This window comes from Hyla sarda, chromosome 8, assembly GCF_029499605.1.
Source record: "Hyla sarda isolate aHylSar1 chromosome 8, aHylSar1.hap1, whole genome shotgun sequence".
NCBI classification, from domain to species: domain Eukaryota; kingdom Metazoa; phylum Chordata; class Amphibia; order Anura; family Hylidae; genus Hyla; species Hyla sarda.
In genome coordinates, this window is record NC_079196.1 from 114,252,771 (window position 1) to 114,274,385 (window position 21,615).

The following is a 21,615-nucleotide window of genomic DNA, read 5'->3' on the forward strand; positions in this document are numbered from 1 at the left end:
TGCCTGCCTGTCTCTAGTTACCCCACTGGCTGTAGCTGCGTCCCTTCCGACATGGAATAACACCAACTGTAACGATAAACTGAAAATTAACAGTATAAACCTGCATCATTTTGGACTCTGGTATTTGCTGAATCCGGGTGACCTGACAATCGATGGTGGTGCCGCTGGTGATTCTGGCCTTCTTGGAATCTGTTGGGCCTATGTGTTAGCTCACACATCACTTGGGTATCCATGGTAACTACCACAACATGGTCATCTGCAGTTTACATCTAGCCCGTGGCATTGAATGGCATTTTAAAAGTGCTAAGGGTCCTGGTGCAATAATCCTCCCATGAGGATCAGCCTCAACGGCTTTGTAGATTGCACTCATGTCAGCAACTCCATATACATTTTTTTTTCTTCATGCTTCTTTCTTCATCCTTTTTTCTTTCTGTCATTCAGACTTTCATTCATTCGATCTCTCTCACTCACTTGCTTTAACTCATTTGTTCTCACTCACTCACTCACTCACTCAATCACTCACTCACTCATTCACTCTCACTCACTCTCACTCTCTCACTCACTCGCTCACTAAGTCAGTCTCTCTCTCTCTCTCTCTTTTTCTTTTTATATATATTTTTTTCCGTCTTCTTCTTCTTCTTCTTCTTCAGACCCTGTCATAGCACTAATGCCTTTCCAATACCACCAGCAGATGGAGACACTCCATTGCAACATTGGTTGTGAGCAGCAGTTTCTAAAAACAAATGCCTCACGGCGGATTTCCCATCCATCAATGTATGGTAAATTTTGTTTTTATCATTCACTGACCACAGAAACCAATGCATGGTCAAGCAACAGCAATGACACACCCTTGTGTATAGGCATGAGACCCTCATGTCATTTAACAGGATTCAGCACCACCCACAAGACAGCTACCTGTCATGTCATGTCAAACCTGCACAGGTGTGCTAGATTATTATTATTTAGTTTTATTTTATTTTTTTACACCAATCAGTGTGCAAACATGGTCATTAAAACGCTAAATGAATAGACGTTCATAAACCAGTCAGTGCAACTCATCATTTTGGTCTCCAATTCTCAAACTCAAATTCTCACCCACGGAGGATTAAATGAGAATCTTTCTTGTTTAACACTGGAATGGGGTGGTGCACTGTTCACTACCCGAAGATACTGCCACATCGGGTCAATGCATAGGGCGACAGAAGCAAGCTTCCAAATCAGCTCCCTTTCTCAAAAATCCATTTAATTTATGGTCCCCAGATAGGGAACGTATGTATCAGTATGTGCTCACAAGTCACCCAAGTGCAAGTATTCACACAAAAAAAAACGTGCCTCAGGATGCGATCTGTCGCAAGATCCTTTCTTTTTTTACACTTGATCTAAGCCAAAAGGCCTAGAGGGGATAACCGGGAAAGGGGTGGACCCAACCATGTCCCCTTCATGAGCACTCACATTACTCATAGGAATGGAAGGAAGGCTGGCAGCCAACCAGCCTCCCATACACTTTCTGGGTGGGTGGCAGTCAGCCACCCATACATACATACAGCACAGGCTAAACCCACATCATCACTTAAAAAAAGGACAGGCGACCATTGCACTCTGATGGAGCATTTAGCAATGCAATCCATAGCCTGGCTTTTGCCTGAACCCCCATCACTCCTCCTCTTGCATATAAGACAATATTTCAGATCTGCATATGAAAACAACACGCCTACCTTTGTTGCACATAGCTGCCTGCCTGTCTCTAGTTACCCCACTGGCTGTAGCTGCGTCCCTTCCGACATGGAATAACACCAACTGTAACGATAAACTGAAAATTAACAGTATAAACCTGCATCATTTTGGACTCTGGTATTTGCTGAATCCGGGTGACCTGACAATCGATGGTGGTGCCGCTGGTGATTCTGGCCTTCTTGGAATCTGTTGGGCCTATGTGTTAGCTCACACATCACTCTGGTATCCATGGTAACTACCACAACATGGTCATCTGCAGTTTACATCTAGCCCGTGGCATTGAATGGCATTTTAAAAGTGCTAAGGGTCCTGGTGCAATAATCCTCCCATGAGGATCAGCCTCAACGGCTTTGTAGATTGCACTCATGTCAGCAACTCCATATACATTTTTTTTTCTTCATGCTTCTTTCTTCATCCTTTTTTCTTTCTGTCATTCAGACTTTCATTCATTCGATCTCTCTCACTCACTTGCTTTAACTCATTTGTTCTCACTCACTCACTCACTCACTCAATCACTCACTCACTCATTCACTCACTCTCACTCTCTCACTCACTCGCTCACTAAGTCAGTCTCTCTCTCTCTCTCTTTTTCTTTTTATATATATTTTTTTCCGTCTTCTTCTTCTTCTTCTTCAGACCCTGTCATAGCACTAATGCCTTTCCAATACCACCAGCAGATGGAGACACTCCATTGCAACATTGGTTGTGAGCAGCAGTTTCTAAAAACAAATGCCTCACAGCGGATTTCCCATCCATCAATGTATGGTAAATTTTGTTTTTATCATTCACTGACCACAGAAACCAATGCATGGTCAAGCAACAGCAATGACACACCCTTGTGTATAGGCATGAGACCCTCATGTCATTTAACAGGATTCAGCACCACCCACAAGACAGCTACCTGTCATGTCATGTCAAACCTGCACAGGTGTGCTAGATTATTATTATTTAGTTTTATTTTATTTTTTTACACCAATCAGTGTGCAAACATGGTCATTAAAACGCTAAATGAATAGACGTTCATAAACCAGTCAGTGCAACTCATCATTTTGGTCTCCAATTCTCAAACTCAAATTCTCACCCACGGAGGATTAAATGAGAATCTTTCTTGTTTAACACTGGAATGGGGTGGTGCACTGTTCACTACCCGAAGATACTGCCACATCGGGTCAATGCATAGGGCGACAGAAGCAAGCTTCCAAATCAGCTCCCTTTCTCAAAAATCCATTTAATTTATGGTCCCCAGATAGGGAACGTATGTATCAGTATGTGCTCACAAGTCACCCAAGTGCAAGTATTCACACAAAAAAAAACGTGCCTCAGGATGCGATCTGTCGCAAGATCCTTTCTTTTTTTACACTTGATCTAAGCCAAAAGGCCTAGAGGGGATAACCGGGAAAGGGGTGGACCCAACCATGTCCCCTTCATGAGCACTCACATTACTCATAGGAATGGAAGGAAGGCTGGCAGCCAACCAGCCTCCCATACACTTTCTGGGTGGGTGGCAGTCAGCCACCCATACATACATACAGCACAGGCTAAACCCACATCATCACTTAAAAAAAGGACAGGCGACCATTGCACTCTGATGGAGCATTTAGCAATGCAATCCATAGCCTGGCTTTTGCCTGAACCCCCATCACTCCTCCTCTTGCATATAAGACAATATTTCAGATCTGCATATGAAAACAACACGCCTACCTTTGTTGCACATAGCTGCCTGCCTGTCTCTAGTTACCCCACTGGCTGTAGCTGCGTCCCTTCCGACATGGAATAACACCAACTGTAACGATAAACTGAAAATTAACAGTATAAACCTGCATCATTTTGGACTCTGGTATTTGCTGAATCCGGGTGACCTGACAATCGATGGTGGTGCCGCTGGTGATTCTGGCCTTCTTGGAATCTGTTGGGCCTATGTGTTAGCTCACACATCACTCTGGTATCCATGGTAACTACCACAACATGGTCATCTGCAGTTTACATCTAGCCCGTGGCATTGAATGGCATTTTAAAAGTGCTAAGGGTCCTGGTGCAATAATCCTCCCATGAGGATCAGCCTCAACGGCTTTGTAGATTGCACTCATGTCAGCAACTCCATATACATTTTTTTTTCTTCATGCTTCTTTCTTCATCCTTTTTTCTTTCTGTCATTCAGACTTTCATTCATTCGATCTCTCTCACTCACTTGCTTTAACTCATTTGTTCTCACTCACTCACTCACTCACTCACTCAATCACTCACTCACTCATTCACTCTCACTCACTCTCACTCTCTCACTCACTCGCTCACTAAGTCAGTCTCTCTCTCTCTCTCTCTCTCTTTTTCTTTTTATATATATTTTTTTCCGTCTTCTTCTTTTTCTTCTTCAGACCCTGTCATAGCACTAATGCCTTTCCAATACCACCAGCAGATGGAGACACTCCATTGCAACATTGGTTGTGAGCAGCAGTTTCTAAAAACAAATGCCTCACGGCGGATTTCCCATCCATCAATGTATGGTAAATTTTGTTTTTATCATTCACTGACCACAGAAACCAATGCATGGTCAAGCAACAGCAATGACACACCCTTGTGTATAGGCATGAGACCCTCATGTCATTTAACAGGATTCAGCACCACCCACAAGACAGCTACCTGTCATGTCATGTCAAACCTGCACAGGTGTGCTAGATTATTATTATTTAGTTTTATTTTATTTTTTTACACCAATCAGTGTGCAAACATGGTCATTAAAACGCTAAATGAATAGACGTTCATAAACCAGTCAGTGCAACTCATCATTTTGGTCTCCAATTCTCAAACTCAAATTCTCACCCACGGAGGATTAAATGAGAATCTTTCTTGTTTAACACTGGAATGGGGTGGTGCACTGTTCACTACCCGAAGATACTGCCACATCGGGTCAATGCATAGGGCGACAGAAGCAAGCTTCCAAATCAGCTCCCTTTCTCAAAAATCCATTTAATTTATGGTCCCCAGATAGGGAACGTATGTATCAGTATGTGCTCACAAGTCACCCAAGTGCAAGTATTCACACAAAAAAAAACGTGCCTCAGGATGCGATCTGTCGCAAGATCCTTTCTTTTTTTACACTTGATCTAAGCCAAAAGGCCTAGAGGGGATAACCGGGAAAGGGGTGGACCCAACCATGTCCCCTTCATGAGCACTCACATTACTCATAGGAATGGAAGGAAGGCTGGCAGCCAACCAGCCTCCCATACACTTTCTGGGTGGGTGGCAGTCAGCCACCCATATATACATACAGCACAGGCTAAACCCACATCATCACTTAAAAAAAGGACAGGCGACCATTGCACTCTGATGGAGCATTTAGCAATGCAATCCATAGCCTGGCTTTTGCCTGAACCCCCATCACTCCTCCTCTTGCATATAAGACAATATTTCAGATCTGCATATGAAAACAACACGCCTACCTTTGTTGCACATAGCTGCCTGCCTGTCTCTAGTTACCCCACTGGCTGTAGCTGCGTCCCTTCCGACATGGAATAACACCAACTGTAACGATAAACTGAAAATTAACAGTATAAACCTGCATCATTTTGGACTCTGGTATTTGCTGAATCCGGGTGACCTGACAATAGATGGTGGTGCCGCTGGTGATTCTGGCCTTCTTGGAATCTGTTGGGCCTATGTGTTAGCTCACACATCACTCTGGTATCCATGGTAACTACCACAACATGGTCATCTGCAGTTTACATCTAGCCCGTGGCATTGAATGGCATTTTAAAAGTGCTAAGGGTCCTGGTGCAATAATCCTCCCATGAGGATCAGCCTCAACGGCTTTGTAGATTGCACTCATGTCAGCAACTCCATATACATTTTTTTTTCTTCATGCTTCTTTCTTCATCCTTTTTTCTTTCTGTCATTCAGACATTCATTCATTCGATCTCTCTCACTCACTTGCTTTAACTCATTTGTTCTCACTCACTCACTCACTCACTCAATCACTCACTCACTCATTCACTCACTCTCACTCTCTCACTCACTCGCTCACTAAGTCAGTCTCTCTCTCTCTCTCTCTTTTTCTTTTTATATATATTTTTTTCCGTCTTCTTCTTCTTCTTCTTCAGACCCTGTCATAGCACTAATGCCTTTCCAATACCACCAGCAGATGGAGACACTCCATTGCAACATTGGTTGTGAGCAGCAGTTTCTAAAAACAAATGCCTCACAGCGGATTTCCCATCCATCAATGTATGGTAAATTTTGTTTTTATCATTCACTGACCACAGAAACCAATGCATGGTCAAGCAACAGCAATGACACACCCTTGTGTATAGGCATGAGACCCTCATGTCATTTAACAGGATTCAGCACCACCCACAAGACAGCTACCTGTCATGTCATGTCAAACCTGCACAGGTGTGCTAGATTATTATTATTTAGTTTTATTTTATTTTTTTACACCAATCAGTGTGCAAACATGGTCATTAAAACGCTAAATGAATAGACGTTCATAAACCAGTCAGTGCAACTCATCATTTTGGTCTCCAATTCTCAAACTCAAATTCTCACCCACGGAGGATTAAATGAGAATCTTTCTTGTTTAACACTGGAATGGGGTGGTGCACTGTTCACTACCCGAAGATACTGCCACATCGGGTCAATGCATAGGGCGACAGAAGCAAGCTTCCAAATCAGCTCCCTTTCTCAAAAATCCATTTAATTTATGGTCCCCAGATAGGGAACGTATGTATCAGTATGTGCTCACAAGTCACCCAAGTGCAAGTATTCACACAAAAAAAAACGTGCCTCAGGATGCGATCTGTCGCAAGATCCTTTCTTTTTTTACACTTGATCTAAGCCAAAAGGCCTAGAGGGGATAACCGGGAAAGGGGTGGACCCAACCATGTCCCCTTCATGAGCACTCACATTACTCATAGGAATGGAAGGAAGGCTGGCAGCCAACCAGCCTCCCATACACTTTCTGGGTGGGTGGCAGTCAGCCACCCATACATACATACAGCACAGGCTAAACCCACATCATCACTTAAAAAAAGGACAGGCGACCATTGCACTCTGATGGAGCATTTAGCAATGCAATCCATAGCCTGGCTTTTGCCTGAACCCCCATCACTCCTCCTCTTGCATATAAGACAATATTTCAGATCTGCATATGAAAACAACACGCCTACCTTTGTTGCACATAGCTGCCTGCCTGTCTCTAGTTACCCCACTGGCTGTAGCTGCGTCCCTTCCGACATGGAATAACACCAACTGTAACGATAAACTGAAAATTAACAGTATAAACCTGCATCATTTTGGACTCTGGTATTTGCTGAATCCGGGTGACCTGACAATCGATGGTGGTGCCGCTGGTGATTCTGGCCTTCTTGGAATCTGTTGGGCCTATGTGTTAGCTCACACATCACTCGGGTATCCATGGTAACTACCACAACATGGTCATCTGCAGTTTACATCTAGCCCGTGGCATTGAATGGCATTTTAAAAGTGCTAAGGGTCCTGGTGCAATAATCCTCCCATGAGGATCAGCCTCAACGGCTTTGTAGATTGCACTCATGTCAGCAACTCCATATACATTTTTTTTTCTTCATGCTTCTTTCTTCATCCTTTTTTCTTTCTGTCATTCAGACTTTCATTCATTCGATCTCTCTCACTCACTTGCTTTAACTCATTTGTTCTCACTCACTCACTCACTCACTCACTCAATCACTCACTCACTCATTCACTCTCACTCACTCTCACTCTCTCACTCACTCGCTCACTAAGTCAGTCTCTCTCTCTCTCTCTCTTTTTCTTTTTATATATATTTTTTTCCGTCTTCTTCTTCTTCTTCTTCAGACCCTGTCATAGCACTAATGCCTTTCCAATACCACCAGCAGATGGAGACACTCCATTGCAACATTGGTTGTGAGCAGCAGTTTCTAAAAACAAATGCCTCACGGCGGATTTCCCATCCATCAATGTATGGTAAATTTTGTTTTTATCATTCACTGACCACAGAAACCAATGCATGGTCAAGCAACAGCAATGACACACCCTTGTGTATAGGCATGAGACCCTCATGTCATTTAACAGGATTCAGCACCACCCACAAGACAGCTACCTGTCATGTCATGTCAAACCTGCACAGGTGTGCTAGATTATTATTATTTAGTTTTATTTTATTTTTTTACACCAATCAGTGTGCAAACATGGTCATTAAAACGCTAAATGAATAGACGTTCATAAACCAGTCAGTGCAACTCATCATTTTGGTCTCCAATTCTCAAACTCAAATTCTCACCCACGGAGGATTAAATGAGAATCTTTCTTGTTTAACACTGGAATGGGGTGGTGCACTGTTCACTACCCGAAGATACTGCCACATCGGGTCAATGCATAGGGCGACAGAAGCAAGCTTCCAAATCAGCTCCCTTTCTCAAAAATCCATTTAATTTATGGTCCCCAGATAGGGAACGTATGTATCAGTATGTGCTCACAAGTCACCCAAGTGCAAGTATTCACACAAAAAAAAACGTGCCTCAGGATGCGATCTGTCGCAAGATCCTTTCTTTTTTTACACTTGATCTAAGCCAAAAGGCCTAGAGGGGATAACCGGGAAAGGGGTGGACCCAACCATGTCCCCTTCATGAGCACTCACATTACTCATAGGAATGGAAGGAAGGCTGGCAGCCAACCAGCCTCCCATACACTTTCTGGGTGGGTGGCAGTCAGCCACCCATACATACATACAGCACAGGCTAAACCCACATCATCACTTAAAAAAAGGACAGGCGACCATTGCACTCTGATGGAGCATTTAGCAATGCAATCCATAGCCTGGCTTTTGCCTGAACCCCCATCACTCCTCCTCTTGCATATAAGACAATATTTCAGATCTGCATATGAAAACAACACGCCTACCTTTGTTGCACATAGCTGCCTGCCTGTCTCTAGTTACCCCACTGGCTGTAGCTGCGTCCCTTCCGACATGGAATAACACCAACTGTAACGATAAACTGAAAATTAACAGTATAAACCTGCATCATTTTGGACTCTGGTATTTGCTGAATCCGGGTGACCTGACAATCGATGGTGGTGCCGCTGGTGATTCTGGCCTTCTTGGAATCTGTTGGGCCTATGTGTTAGCTCACACATCACTCGGGTATCCATGGTAACTACCACAACATGGTCATCTGCAGTTTACATCTAGCCCGTGGCATTGAATGGCATTTTAAAAGTGCTAAGGGTCCTGGTGCAATAATCCTCCCATGAGGATCAGCCTCAACGGCTTTGTAGATTGCACTCATGTCAGCAACTCCATATACATTTTTTTTTCTTCATGCTTCTTTCTTCATCCTTTTTTCTTTCTGTCATTCAGACTTTCATTCATTCGATCTCTCTCACTCACTTGCTTTAACTCATTTGTTCTCACTCACTCACTCACTCACTCACTCACTCAATCACTCACTCACTCATTCACTCTCACTCACTCTCACTCTCTCACTCACTCGCTCACTAAGTCAGTCTCTCTCTCTCTCTCTCTCTTTTTCTTTTTATATATATTTTTTTCCGTCTTCTTCTTCTTCTTCTTCAGACCCTGTCATAGCACTAATGCCTTTCCAATACCACCAGCAGATGGAGACACTCCATTGCAACATTGGTTGTGAGCAGCAGTTTCTAAAAACAAATGCCTCACGGCGGATTTCCCATCCATCAATGTATGGTAAATTTTGTTTTTATCATTCACTGACCACAGAAACCAATGCATGGTCAAGCAACAGCAATGACACACCCTTGTGTATAGGCATGAGACCCTCATGTCATTTAACAGGATTCAGCACCACCCACAAGACAGCTACCTGTCATGTCATGTCAAACCTGCACAGGTGTGCTAGATTATTATTATTTAGTTTTATTTTATTTTTTTACACCAATCAGTGTGCAAACATGGTCATTAAAACGCTAAATGAATAGACGTTCATAAACCAGTCAGTGCAACTCATCATTTTGGTCTCCAATTCTCAAACTCAAATTCTCACCCACGGAGGATTAAATGAGAATCTTTCTTGTTTAACACTGGAATGGGGTGGTGCACTGTTCACTACCCGAAGATACTGCCACATCGGGTCAATGCATAGGGCGACAGAAGCAAGCTTCCAAATCAGCTCCCTTTCTCAAAAATCCATTTAATTTATGGTCCCCAGATAGGGAACGTATGTATCAGTATGTGCTCACAAGTCACCCAAGTGCAAGTATTCACACAAAAAAAAAACGTGCCTCAGGATGCGATCTGTCGCAAGATCCTTTCTTTTTTTACACTTGATCTAAGCCAAAAGGCCTAGAGGGGATAACCGGGAAAGGGGTGGACCCAACCATGTCCCCTTCATGAGCACTCACATTACTCATAGGAATGGAAGGAAGGCTGGCAGCCAACCAGCCTCCCATACACTTTCTGGGTGGGTGGCAGTCAGCCACCCATACATACATACAGCACAGGCTAAACCCACATCATCACTTAAAAAAAGGACAGGCGACCATTGCACTCTGATGGAGCATTTAGCAATGCAATCCATAGCCTGGCTTTTGCCTGAACCCCCATCACTCCTCCTCTTGCATATAAGACAATATTTCAGATCTGCATATGAAAACAACACGCCTACCTTTGTTGCACATAGCTGCCTGCCTGTCTCTAGTTACCCCACTGGCTGTAGCTGCGTCCCTTCCGACATGGAATAACACCAACTGTAACGATAAACTGAAAATTAACAGTATAAACCTGCATCATTTTGGACTCTGGTATTTGCTGAATCCGGGTGACCTGACAATCGATGGTGGTGCCGCTGGTGATTCTGGCCTTCTTGGAATCTGTTGGGCCTATGTGTTAGCTCACACATCACTCGGGTATCCATGGTAACTACCACAACATGGTCATCTGCAGTTTACATCTAGCCCGTGGCATTGAATGGCATTTTAAAAGTGCTAAGGGTCCTGGTGCAATAATCCTCCCATGAGGATCAGCCTCAACGGCTTTGTAGATTGCACTCATGTCAGCAACTCCATATACATTTTTTTTTCTTCATGCTTCTTTCTTCATCCTTTTTTCTTTCTGTCATTCAGACTTTCATTCATTCGATCTCTCTCACTCACTCACTCACTCACTCACTCAATCACTCACTCACTCATTCACTCTCACTCACTCTCACTCTCTCACTCACTCGCTCACTAAGTCAGTCTCTCTCTCTCTCTCTCTTTTTCTTTTTATATATATTTTTTTCCGTCTTCTTCTTCTTCTTCTTCAGACCCTGTCATAGCACTAATGCCTTTCCAATACCACCAGCAGATGGAGACACTCCATTGCAACATTGGTTGTGAGCAGCAGTTTCTAAAAACAAATGCCTCACGGCGGATTTCCCATCCATCAATGTATGGTAAATTTTGTTTTTATCATTCACTGACCACAGAAACCAATGCATGGTCAAGCAACAGCAATGACACACCCTTGTGTATAGGCATGAGACCCTCATGTCATTTAACAGGATTCAGCACCACCCACAAGACAGCTACCTGTCATGTCATGTCAAACCTGCACAGGTGTGCTAGATTATTATTATTTAGTTTTATTTTATTTTTTTACACCAATCAGTGTGCAAACATGGTCATTAAAACGCTAAATGAATAGACGTTCATAAACCAGTCAGTGCAACTCATCATTTTGGTCTCCAATTCTCAAACTCAAATTCTCACCCACGGAGGATTAAATGAGAATCTTTCTTGTTTAACACTGGAATGGGGTGGTGCACTGTTCACTACCCGAAGATACTGCCACATCGGGTCAATGCATAGGGCGACAGAAGCAAGCTTCCAAATCAGCTCCCTTTCTCAAAAATCCATTTAATTTATGGTCCCCAGATAGGGAACGTATGTATCAGTATGTGCTCACAAGTCACCCAAGTGCAAGTATTCACACAAAAAAAAACGTGCCTCGGGATGCGATCTGTCGCAAGATCCTTTCTTTTTTTACACTTGATCTAAGCCAAAAGGCCTAGAGGGGATAACCGGGAAAGGGGTGGACCCAACCATGTCCCCTTCATGAGCACTCACATTACTCATAGGAATGGAAGGAAGGCTGGCAGCCAACCAGCCTCCCATACACTTTCTGGGTGGGTGGCAGTCAGCCACCCATACATACATACAGCACAGGCTAAACCCACATCATCACTTAAAAAAAGGACAGGCGACCATTGCACTCTGATGGAGCATTTAGCAATGCAATCCATAGCCTGGCTTTTGCCTGAACCCCCATCAGTCCTCCTCTTGCATATAAGACAATATTTCAGATCTGCATATGAAAACAACACGCCTACCTTTGTTGCACATAGCTGCCTGCCTGTCTCTAGTTACCCCACTGGCTGTAGCTGCGTCCCTTCCGACATGGAATAACACCAACTGTAACGATAAACTGAAAATTAACAGTATAAACCTGCATCATTTTGGACTCTGGTATTTGCTGAATCCGGGTGACCTGACAATCGATGGTGGTGCCGCTGGTGATTCTGGCCTTCTTGGAATCTGTTGGGCCTATGTGTTAGCTCACACATCACTCGGGTATCCATGGTAACTACCACAACATGGTCATCTGCAGTTTACATCTAGCCCGTGGCATTGAATGGCATTTTAAAAGTGCTAAGGGTCCTGGTGCAATAATCCTCCCATGAGGATCAGCCTCAACGGCTTTGTAGATTGCACTCATGTCAGCAACTCCATATACATTTTTTTTTCTTCATGCTTCTTTCTTCATCCTTTTTTCTTTCTGTCATTCAGACTTTCATTCATTCGATCTCTCTCACTCACTTGCTTTAACTCATTTGTTCTCACTCACTCACTCACTCAATCACTCACTCACTCATTCACTCTCACTCACTCTCACTCTCTCACTCACTCGCTCACTAAGTCAGTCTCTCTCTCTCTCTCTCTTTTTCTTTTTATATATATTTTTTTCCGTCTTCTTCTTCTTCTTCTTCAGACCCTGTCATAGCACTAATGCCTTTCCAATACCACCAGCAGATGGAGACACTCCATTGCAACATTGGTTGTGAGCAGCAGTTTCTAAAAACAAATGCCTCACGGCGGATTTCCCATCCATCAATGTATGGTAAATTTTGTTTTTATCATTCACTGACCACAGAAACCAATGCATGGTCAAGCAACAGCAATGACACACCCTTGTGTATAGGCATGAGACCCTCATGTCATTTAACTGGATTCAGCACCACCCACAAGACAGCTACCTGTCATGTCATGTCAAACCTGCACAGGTGTGCTAGATTATTATTATTTAGTTTTATTTTATTTTTTTACACCAATCAGTGTGCAAACATGGTCATTAAAACGCTAAATGAATAGACGTTCATAAACCAGTCAGTGCAACTCATCATTTTGGTCTCCAATTCTCAAACTCAAATTCTCACCCACGGAGGATTAAATGAGAATCTTTCTTGTTTAACACTGGAATGGGGTGGTGCACTGTTCACTACCCGAAGATACTGCCACATCGGGTCAATGCATAGGGCGACAGAAGCAAGCTTCCAAATCAGCTCCCTTTCTCAAAAATCCATTTAATTTATGGTCCCCAGATAGGGAACGTATGTATCAGTATGTGCTCACAAGTCACCCAAGTGCAAGTATTCACACAAAAAAAAAACGTGCCTCAGGATGCGATCTGTCGCAAGATCCTTTCTTTTTTTACACTTGATCTAAGCCAAAAGGCCTAGAGGGGATAACCGGGAAAGGGGTGGACCCAACCATGTCCCCTTCATGAGCACTCACATTACTCATAGGAATGGAAGGAAGGCTGGCAGCCAACCAGCCTCCCATACACTTTCTGGGTGGGTGGCAGTCAGCCACCCATACATACATACAGCACAGGCTAAACCCACATCATCACTTAAAAAAAGGACAGGCGACCATTGCACTCTGATGGAGCATTTAGCAATGCAATCCATAGCCTGGCTTTTGCCTGAACCCCCATCACTCCTCCTCTTGCATATAAGACAATATTTCAGATCTGCATATGAAAACAACACGCCTACCTTTTTTGCACATAGCTGCCTGCCTGTCTCTAGTTACCCCACTGGCTGTAGCTGCGTCCCTTCCGACATGGAATAACACCAACTGTAACGATAAACTGAAAATTAACAATATAAACCTGCATCATTTTGGACTCTGGTATTTGCTGAATCCGGGTGACCTGACAATCGATGGTGGTGCCGCTGGTGATTCTGGCCTTCTTGGAATCTGTTGGGCCTATGTGTTAGCTCACACATCACTCTGGTATCCATGGTAACTACCACAACATGGTCATCTGCAGTTTACATCTAGCCCGTGGCATTGAATGGCATTTTAAAAGTGCTAAGGGTCCTGGTGCAATAATCCTCCCATGAGGATCAGCCTCAACGGCTTTGTAGATTGCACTCATGTCAGCAACTCCATATACATTTTTTTTTCTTCATGCTTCTTTCTTCATCCTTTTTTCTTTCTGTCATTCAGACTTTCATTCATTCGATCTCTCTCACTCACTTGCTTTAACTCATTTGTTCTCACTCACTCACTCACTCACTCACTCAATCACTCACTCACTCATTCACTCTCACTCACTCTCACTCTCTCACTCACTCGCTCACTAAGTCAGTCTCTCTCTCTCTCTCTCTCTTTTTCTTTTTATATATATTTTTTTCCGTCTTCTTCTTCTTCTTCTTCAGACCCTGTCATAGCACTAATGCCTTTCCAATACCACCAGCAGATGGAGACACTCCATTGCAACATTGGTTGTGAGCAGCAGTTTCTAAAAACAAATGCCTCACGGCGGATTTCCCATCCATCAATGTATGGTAAATTTTGTTTTTATCATTCACTGACCACAGAAACCAATGCATGGTCAAGCAACAGCAATGACACACCCTTGTGTATAGGCATGAGACCCTCATGTCATTTAACAGGATTCAGCACCACCCACAAGACAGCTACCTGTCATGTCATGTCAAACCTGCACAGGTGTGCTAGATTATTATTATTTAGTTTTATTTTATTTTTTTACACCAATCAGTGTGCAAACATGGTCATTAAAACGCTAAATGAATAGACGTTCATAAACCAGTCAGTGCAACTCATCATTTTGGTCTCCAATTCTCAAACTCAAATTCTCACCCACGGAGGATTAAATGAGAATCTTTCTTGTTTAACACTGGAATGGGGTGGTGCACTGTTCACTACCCGAAGATACTGCCACATCGGGTCAATGCATAGGGCGACAGAAGCAAGCTTCCAAATCAGCTCCCTTTCTCAAAAATCCATTTAATTTATGGTCCCCAGATAGGGAACGTATGTATCAGTATGTGCTCACAAGTCACCCAAGTGCAAGTATTCACACAAAAAAAAACGTGCCTCAGGATGCGATCTGTCGCAAGATCCTTTCTTTTTTTACACTTGATCTAAGCCAAAAGGCCTAGAGGGGATAACCGGGAAAGGGGTGGACCCAACCATGTCCCCTTCATGAGCACTCACATTACTCATAGGAATGGAAGGAAGGCTGGCAGCCAACCAGCCTCCCATACACTTTCTGGGTGGGTGGCAGTCAGCCACCCATACATACATACAGCACAGGCTAAACCCACATCATCACTTAAAAAAAGGACAGGCGACCATTGCACTCTGATGGAGCATTTAGCAATGCAATCCATAGCCTGGCTTTTGCCTGAACCCCCATCACTCCTCCTCTTGCATATAAGACAATATTTCAGATCTGCATATGAAAACAACACGCCTACCTTTGTTGCACATAGCTGCCTGCCTGTCTCTAGTTACCCCACTGGCTGTAGCTGCGTCCCTTCCGACATGGAATAACACCAACTGTAACGATAAACTGAAAATTAACAGTATAAACCTGCATCATTTTGGACTCTGGTATTTGCTGAATCCGGGTGACCTGACAATCGATGGTGGTGCCGCTGGTGATTCTGGCCTTCTTGGAATCTGTTGGGCCTATGTGTTAGCTCACACATCACTCGGGTATCCATGGTAACTACCACAACATGGTCATCTGCAGTTTACATCTAGCCCGTGGCATTGAATGGCATTTTAAAAGTGCTAAGGGTCCTGGTGCAATAATCCTCCCATGAGGATCAGCCTCAACGGCTTTGTAGATTGCACTCATGTCAGCAACTCCATATACATTTTTTTTTCTTCATGCTTCTTTCTTCATCCTTTTTTCTTTCTGTCATTCAGACTTTCATTCATTCGATCTCTCTCACTCACTTGCTTTAACTCATTTGTTCTCACTCACTCACTCACTCAATCACTCACTCACTCATTCACTCTCACTCACTCTCACTCTCTCACTCACTCGCTCACTAAGTCAGTCTCTCTCTCTCTCTCTCTTTTTCTTTTTATATATATTTTTTTCCGTCTTCTTCTTCTTCTTCTTCAGACCCTGTCATAGCACTAATGCCTTTCCAATACCACCAGCAGATGGAGACACTCCATTGCAACATTGGTTGTGAGCAGCAGTTTCTAAAAACAAATGCCTCACGGCGGATTTCCCATCCATCAATGTATGGTAAATTTTGTTTTTATCATTCACTGACCACAGAAACCAATGCATGGTCAAGCAACAGCAATGACACACCCTTGTGTATAGGCATGAGACCCTCATGTCATTTAACAGGATTCAGCACCACCCACAAGACAGCTACCTGTCATGTCATGTCAAACCTGCACAGGTGTGCTAGATTATTATTATTTAGTTTTATTTTATTTTTTTACACCAATCAGTGTGCAAACATGGTCATTAAAACGCTAAATGAATAGACGTTCATAAACCAGTCAGTGCAACTCATCATTTTGGTCTCCAATTCTCAAACTCAAATTCTCACCCACGGAGGATTAAATGAGAATCTTTCTTGTTTAACACTGGAATGGGGTGGTGCACTGTTCACTACCCGAAGATACTGCCACATCGGGTCAATGCATAGGGCGACAGAAGCAAGCTTCCAAATCAGCTCCCTTTCTCAAAAATCCATTTAATTTATGGTCCCCAGATAGGGAACGTATGTATCAGTATGTGCTCACAAGTCACCCAAGTGCAAGTATTCACACAAAAAAAAACGTGCCTCAGGATGCGATCTGTCGCAAGATCCTTTCTTTTTTTACACTTGATCTAAGCCAAAAGGCCTAGAGGGGATAACCGGGAAAGGGGTGGACCCAACCATGTCCCCTTCATGAGCACTCACATTACTCATAGGAATGGAAGGAAGGCTGGCAGCCAACCAGCCTCCCATACACTTTCTGGGTGGGTGGCAGTCAGCCACCCATACATACATACAGCACAGGCTAAACCCACATCATCACTTAAAAAAAGGACAGGCGACCATTGCACTCTGATGGAGCATTTAGCAATGCAATCCATAGCCTGGCTTTTGCCTGAACCCCCATCACTCCTCCTCTTGCATATAAGACAATATTTCAGATCTGCATATGAAAACAACACGCCTACCTTTGTTGCACATAGCTGCCTGCCTGTCTCTAGTTACCCCACTGGCTGTAGCTGCGTCCCTTCCGACATGGAATAACACCAACTGTAACGATAAACTGAAAATTAACAGTATAAACCTGCATCATTTTGGACTCTGGTATTTGCTGAATCCGGGTGACCTGACAATCGATGGTGGTGCCGCTGGTGATTCTGGCCTTCTTGGAATCTGTTGGGCCTATGTGTTAGCTCACACATCACTCGGGTATCCATGGTAACTACCACAACATGGTCATCTGCAGTTTACATCTAGCCCGTGGCATTGAATGGCATTTTAAAAGTGCTAAGGGTCCTGGTGCAATAATCCTCCCATGAGGATCAGCCTCAACGGCTTTGTAGATTGCACTCATGTCAGCAACTCCATATACATTTTTTTTTCTTCATGCTTCTTTCTTCATCCTTTTTTCTTTCTGTCATTCAGACTTTCATTCATTCGATCTCTCTCACTCACTTGCTTTAACTCATTTGTTCTCACTCACTCACTCACTCACTCAATCACTCACTCACTCATTCACTCTCACTCACTCTCACTCTCTCACTCACTCGCTCACTAAGTCAGTCTCTCTCTCTCTCTTTTTCTTTTTATATATATTTTTTTCCGTCTTCTTCTTCTTCTTCTTCAGACCCTGTCATAGCACTAATGCCTTTCCAATACCACCAGCAGATGGAGACACTCCATTGCAACATTGGTTGTGAGCAGCAGTTTCTAAAAACAAATGCCTCACGGCGGATTTCCCATCCATCAATGTATGGTAAATTTTGTTTTTATCATTCACTGACCACAGAAACCAATGCATGGTCAAGCAACAGCAATGACACACCCTTGTGTATAGGCATGAGACCCTCATGTCATTTAACAGGATTCAGCACCACCCACAAGACAGCTACCTGTCATGTCATGTCAAACCTGCACAGGTGTGCTAGATTATTATTATTTAGTTTTATTTTATTTTTTTACACCAATCAGTGTGCAAACATGGTCATTAAAACGCTAAATGAATAGACGTTCATAAACCAGTCAGTGCAACTCATCATTTTGGTCTCCAATTCTCAAACTCAAATTCTCACCCACGGAGGATTAAATGAGAATCTTTCTTGTTTAACACTGGAATGGGGTGGTGCACTGTTCACTACCCGAAGATACTGCCACATCGGGTCAATGCATAGGGCGACAGAAGCAAGCTTCCAAATCAGCTCCCTTTCTCAAAAATCCATTTAATTTATGGTCCCCAGATAGGGAACGTATGTATCAGTATGTGCTCACAAGTCACCCAAGTGCAAGTATTCACACAAAAAAAAACGTGCCTCAGGATGCGATCTGTCGCAAGATCCTTTCTTTTTTTACACTTGATCTAAGCCAAAAGGCCTAGAGGGGATAACCGGGAAAGGGGTGGACCCAACCATGTCCCCTTCATGAGCACTCACATTACTCATAGGAATGGAAGGAAGGCTGGCAGCCAACCAGCCTCCCATACACTTTCTGGGTGGGTGGCAGTCAGCCACCCATACATACATACAGCACAGGCTAAACCCACATCATCACTTAAAAAAAGGACAGGCGACCATTGCACTCTGATGGAGCATTTAGCAATGCAATCCATAGCCTGGCTTTTGCCTGAACCCCCATCACTCCTCCTCTTGCATATAAGACAATATTTCAGATCTGCATATGAAAACAACACGCCTACCTTTGTTGCACATAGCTGCCTGCCTGTCTCTAGTTACCCCACTGGCTGTAGCTGCGTCCCTTCCGACATGGAATAACACCAACTGTAACGATAAACTGAAAATTAACAGTATAAACCTGCATCATTTTGGACTCTGGTATTTGCTGAATCCGGGTGACCTGACAATCGATGGTGGTGCCGCTGGTGATTCTGGCCTTCTTGGAATCTGTTGGGCCTATGTGTTAGCTCACACATCACTCTGGTATCCATGGTAACTACCACAACATGGTCATCTGCAGTTTACATCTAGCCCGTGGCATTGAATGGCATTTTAAAAGTGCTAAGGGTCCTGGTGCAATAATCCTCCCATGAGGATCAGCCTCAACGGCTTTGTAGATTGCACTCATGTCAGCAACTCCATATACATTTTTTTTTCTTCATGCTTCTTTCTTCATCCTTTTTTCTTTCTGTCATTCAGACTTTCATTCATTCGATCTCTCTCACTCACTTGCTTTAACTCATTTGTTCTCACTCACTCACTCACTCACTCAATCACTCACTCAATCACTCACTCACTCTCACTCACTCTCACTCTCTCACTCACTCGCTCACTAAGTCAGTCTCTCTCTCTCTCTCTCTTTTTCTTTTTATATATATTTTTTTCCGTCTTCTTCTTCTTCTTCTTCAGACCCTGTCATAGCACTAATGCCTTTCCAATACCACCAGCAGATGGAGACACTCCATTGCAACATTGGTTGTGAGCAGCAGTTTCTAAAAACAAATGCCTCACGGCGGATTTCCCATCCATCAATGTATGGTAAATTTTGTTTTTATCATTCACTGACCACAGAAACCAATGCATGGTCAAGCAACAGCAATGACACACCCTTGTGTATAGGCATGAGACCCTCATGTCATTTAACAGGATTCAGCACCACCCACAAGACAGCTACCTGTCATGTCATGTCAAACCTGCACAGGTGTGCTAGATTATTATTATTTAGTTTTATTTTATTTTTTTACACCAATCAGTGTGCAAACATGGTCATTAAAACGCTAAATGAATAGACGTTCATAAACCAGTCAGTGCAACTCATCATTTTGGTCTCCAATTCTCAAACTCAAATTCTCACCCACGGAGGATTAAATGAGAATCTTTCTTGTTTAACACTGGAATGGGGTGGTGCACTGTTCACTACCCGAAGATACTGCCACATCGGGTCAATGCATAGGGCGACAGAAGCAAGCTTCCAAATCAGCTCCCTTTCTCAAAAATCCATTTAATTTATGGTCCCCAGATAGGGAACGTATGTATCAGTATGTGCTCACAAGTCACCCAAGTGCAAGTATTCACACAAAAAAAAAAAACGTGCCTCAGGATGCAATCTGTCGCAAGATCCTTTCTTTTTTTACACTTAATCTAAGCCAAAAGGCCTAGAGGGGATAACCGGGAAAGGGGTGGACCCAACCATGTCCCCTTCATGAGCACTCACATTACTCATAGGAATGGAAGGAAGGCTGGCAGCCAACCAGCCTCCCATACACTTTCTGGGTGGGTGGCAGTCAGCCACCCATACATACATACAGCACAGGCTAAACCCACATCATCACTTAAAAAAAGGACAGGCGACCATTGCACTCTGATGGAGCATTTAGCAATGCAATCCATAGCCTGGCTTTTGCCTGAACCCCCATCACTCCTCCTCTTGCATATAAGACAATATTTCAGATCTGCATATGAAAACAACACGCCTACCTTTGTTGCACATAGCTGCCTGCCTGTCTCTAGTTACCCCACTGGCTGTAGCTGCGTCCCTTCCGACATGGAATAACACCAACTGTAACGATAAACTGAAAATTAACAGTATAAACCTGCATCATTTTGGACTCTGGTATTTGCTGAATCCGGGTGACCTGACAATCGATGGTGGTGCCGCTGGTGATTCTGGCCTTCTTGGAATCTGTTGGGCCTATGTGTTAGCTCACACATCACTCTGGTATCCATGGTAACTACCACAACATGGTCATCTGCAGTTTACATCTAGCCCGTGGCATTGAATGGCATTTTAAAAGTGCTAAGGGTCCTGGTGCAATAATCCTCCCATGAGGATCAGCCTCAACGGCTTTGTAGATTGCACTCATGTCAGCAACTCCATATACATTTTTTTTTCTTCATGCTTCTTTCTTCATCCTTTTTTCTTTCTGTCATTCAGACTTTCATTCATTCGATCTCTCTCACTCACTTGCTTTAACTCATTTGTTCTCACTCACTCACTCACTCACTCACTCAATCACTCACTCACTCATTCACTCTCACTCACTCTCACTCTCTCACTCACTCGCTCACTAAGTCAGTCTCTCTCTCTCTCTCTCTTTTTCTTTTTATATATATTTTTTTCCGTCTTCTTCTTCTTCTTCTTCAGACCCTGTCATAGCACTAATGCCTTTCCAATACCACCAGCAGATGGAGACACTCCATTGCAACATTGGTTGTGAGCAGCAGTTTCTAAAAACAAATGCCTCACGGCGGATTTCCCATCCATCAATGTATGGTAAATTTTGTTTTTATCATTCACTGACCACAGAAACCAATGCATGGTCAAGCAACAGCAATGACACACCCTTGTGTATAGGCATGAGACCCTCATGTCATTTAACAGG

At 43.4% G+C, this 21,615-nt stretch overlaps 12 pseudogenes; all 12 read right to left on the reverse strand.

Annotated features, from left to right (window-relative positions):
* Nucleotides 1-1,140: 1,140 nt before the first annotated feature.
* Nucleotides 1,141-1,404, reverse strand: LOC130286445 (U2 spliceosomal RNA; annotated as a pseudogene).
* A 1,456-nt stretch (nucleotides 1,405-2,860) lies between these two features.
* Nucleotides 2,861-3,124, reverse strand: LOC130286447 (U2 spliceosomal RNA; annotated as a pseudogene).
* Nucleotides 3,125-4,596: 1,472 nt separating this feature from the next.
* Nucleotides 4,597-4,860, reverse strand: LOC130286448 (U2 spliceosomal RNA; annotated as a pseudogene).
* Nucleotides 4,861-6,318: 1,458 nt separating this feature from the next.
* On the reverse strand, nucleotides 6,319-6,582 carry LOC130286449 (U2 spliceosomal RNA; annotated as a pseudogene).
* Nucleotides 6,583-8,050: 1,468 nt separating this feature from the next.
* On the reverse strand, nucleotides 8,051-8,314 carry LOC130286450 (U2 spliceosomal RNA; annotated as a pseudogene).
* A 1,474-nt stretch (nucleotides 8,315-9,788) lies between these two features.
* On the reverse strand, nucleotides 9,789-10,053 carry LOC130287983 (U2 spliceosomal RNA; annotated as a pseudogene).
* Nucleotides 10,054-11,493: 1,440 nt separating this feature from the next.
* LOC130289926 (U2 spliceosomal RNA) lies at nucleotides 11,494-11,757 on the reverse strand (annotated as a pseudogene).
* Nucleotides 11,758-13,217: 1,460 nt separating this feature from the next.
* LOC130287984 (U2 spliceosomal RNA) lies at nucleotides 13,218-13,482 on the reverse strand (annotated as a pseudogene).
* Nucleotides 13,483-14,952: 1,470 nt separating this feature from the next.
* On the reverse strand, nucleotides 14,953-15,216 carry LOC130286451 (U2 spliceosomal RNA; annotated as a pseudogene).
* A 1,460-nt stretch (nucleotides 15,217-16,676) lies between these two features.
* LOC130286453 (U2 spliceosomal RNA) lies at nucleotides 16,677-16,940 on the reverse strand (annotated as a pseudogene).
* Nucleotides 16,941-18,400: 1,460 nt separating this feature from the next.
* Nucleotides 18,401-18,664, reverse strand: LOC130286454 (U2 spliceosomal RNA; annotated as a pseudogene).
* Nucleotides 18,665-20,132: 1,468 nt separating this feature from the next.
* On the reverse strand, nucleotides 20,133-20,399 carry LOC130289662 (U2 spliceosomal RNA; annotated as a pseudogene).
* Nucleotides 20,400-21,615: the final 1,216 nt, after the last annotated feature.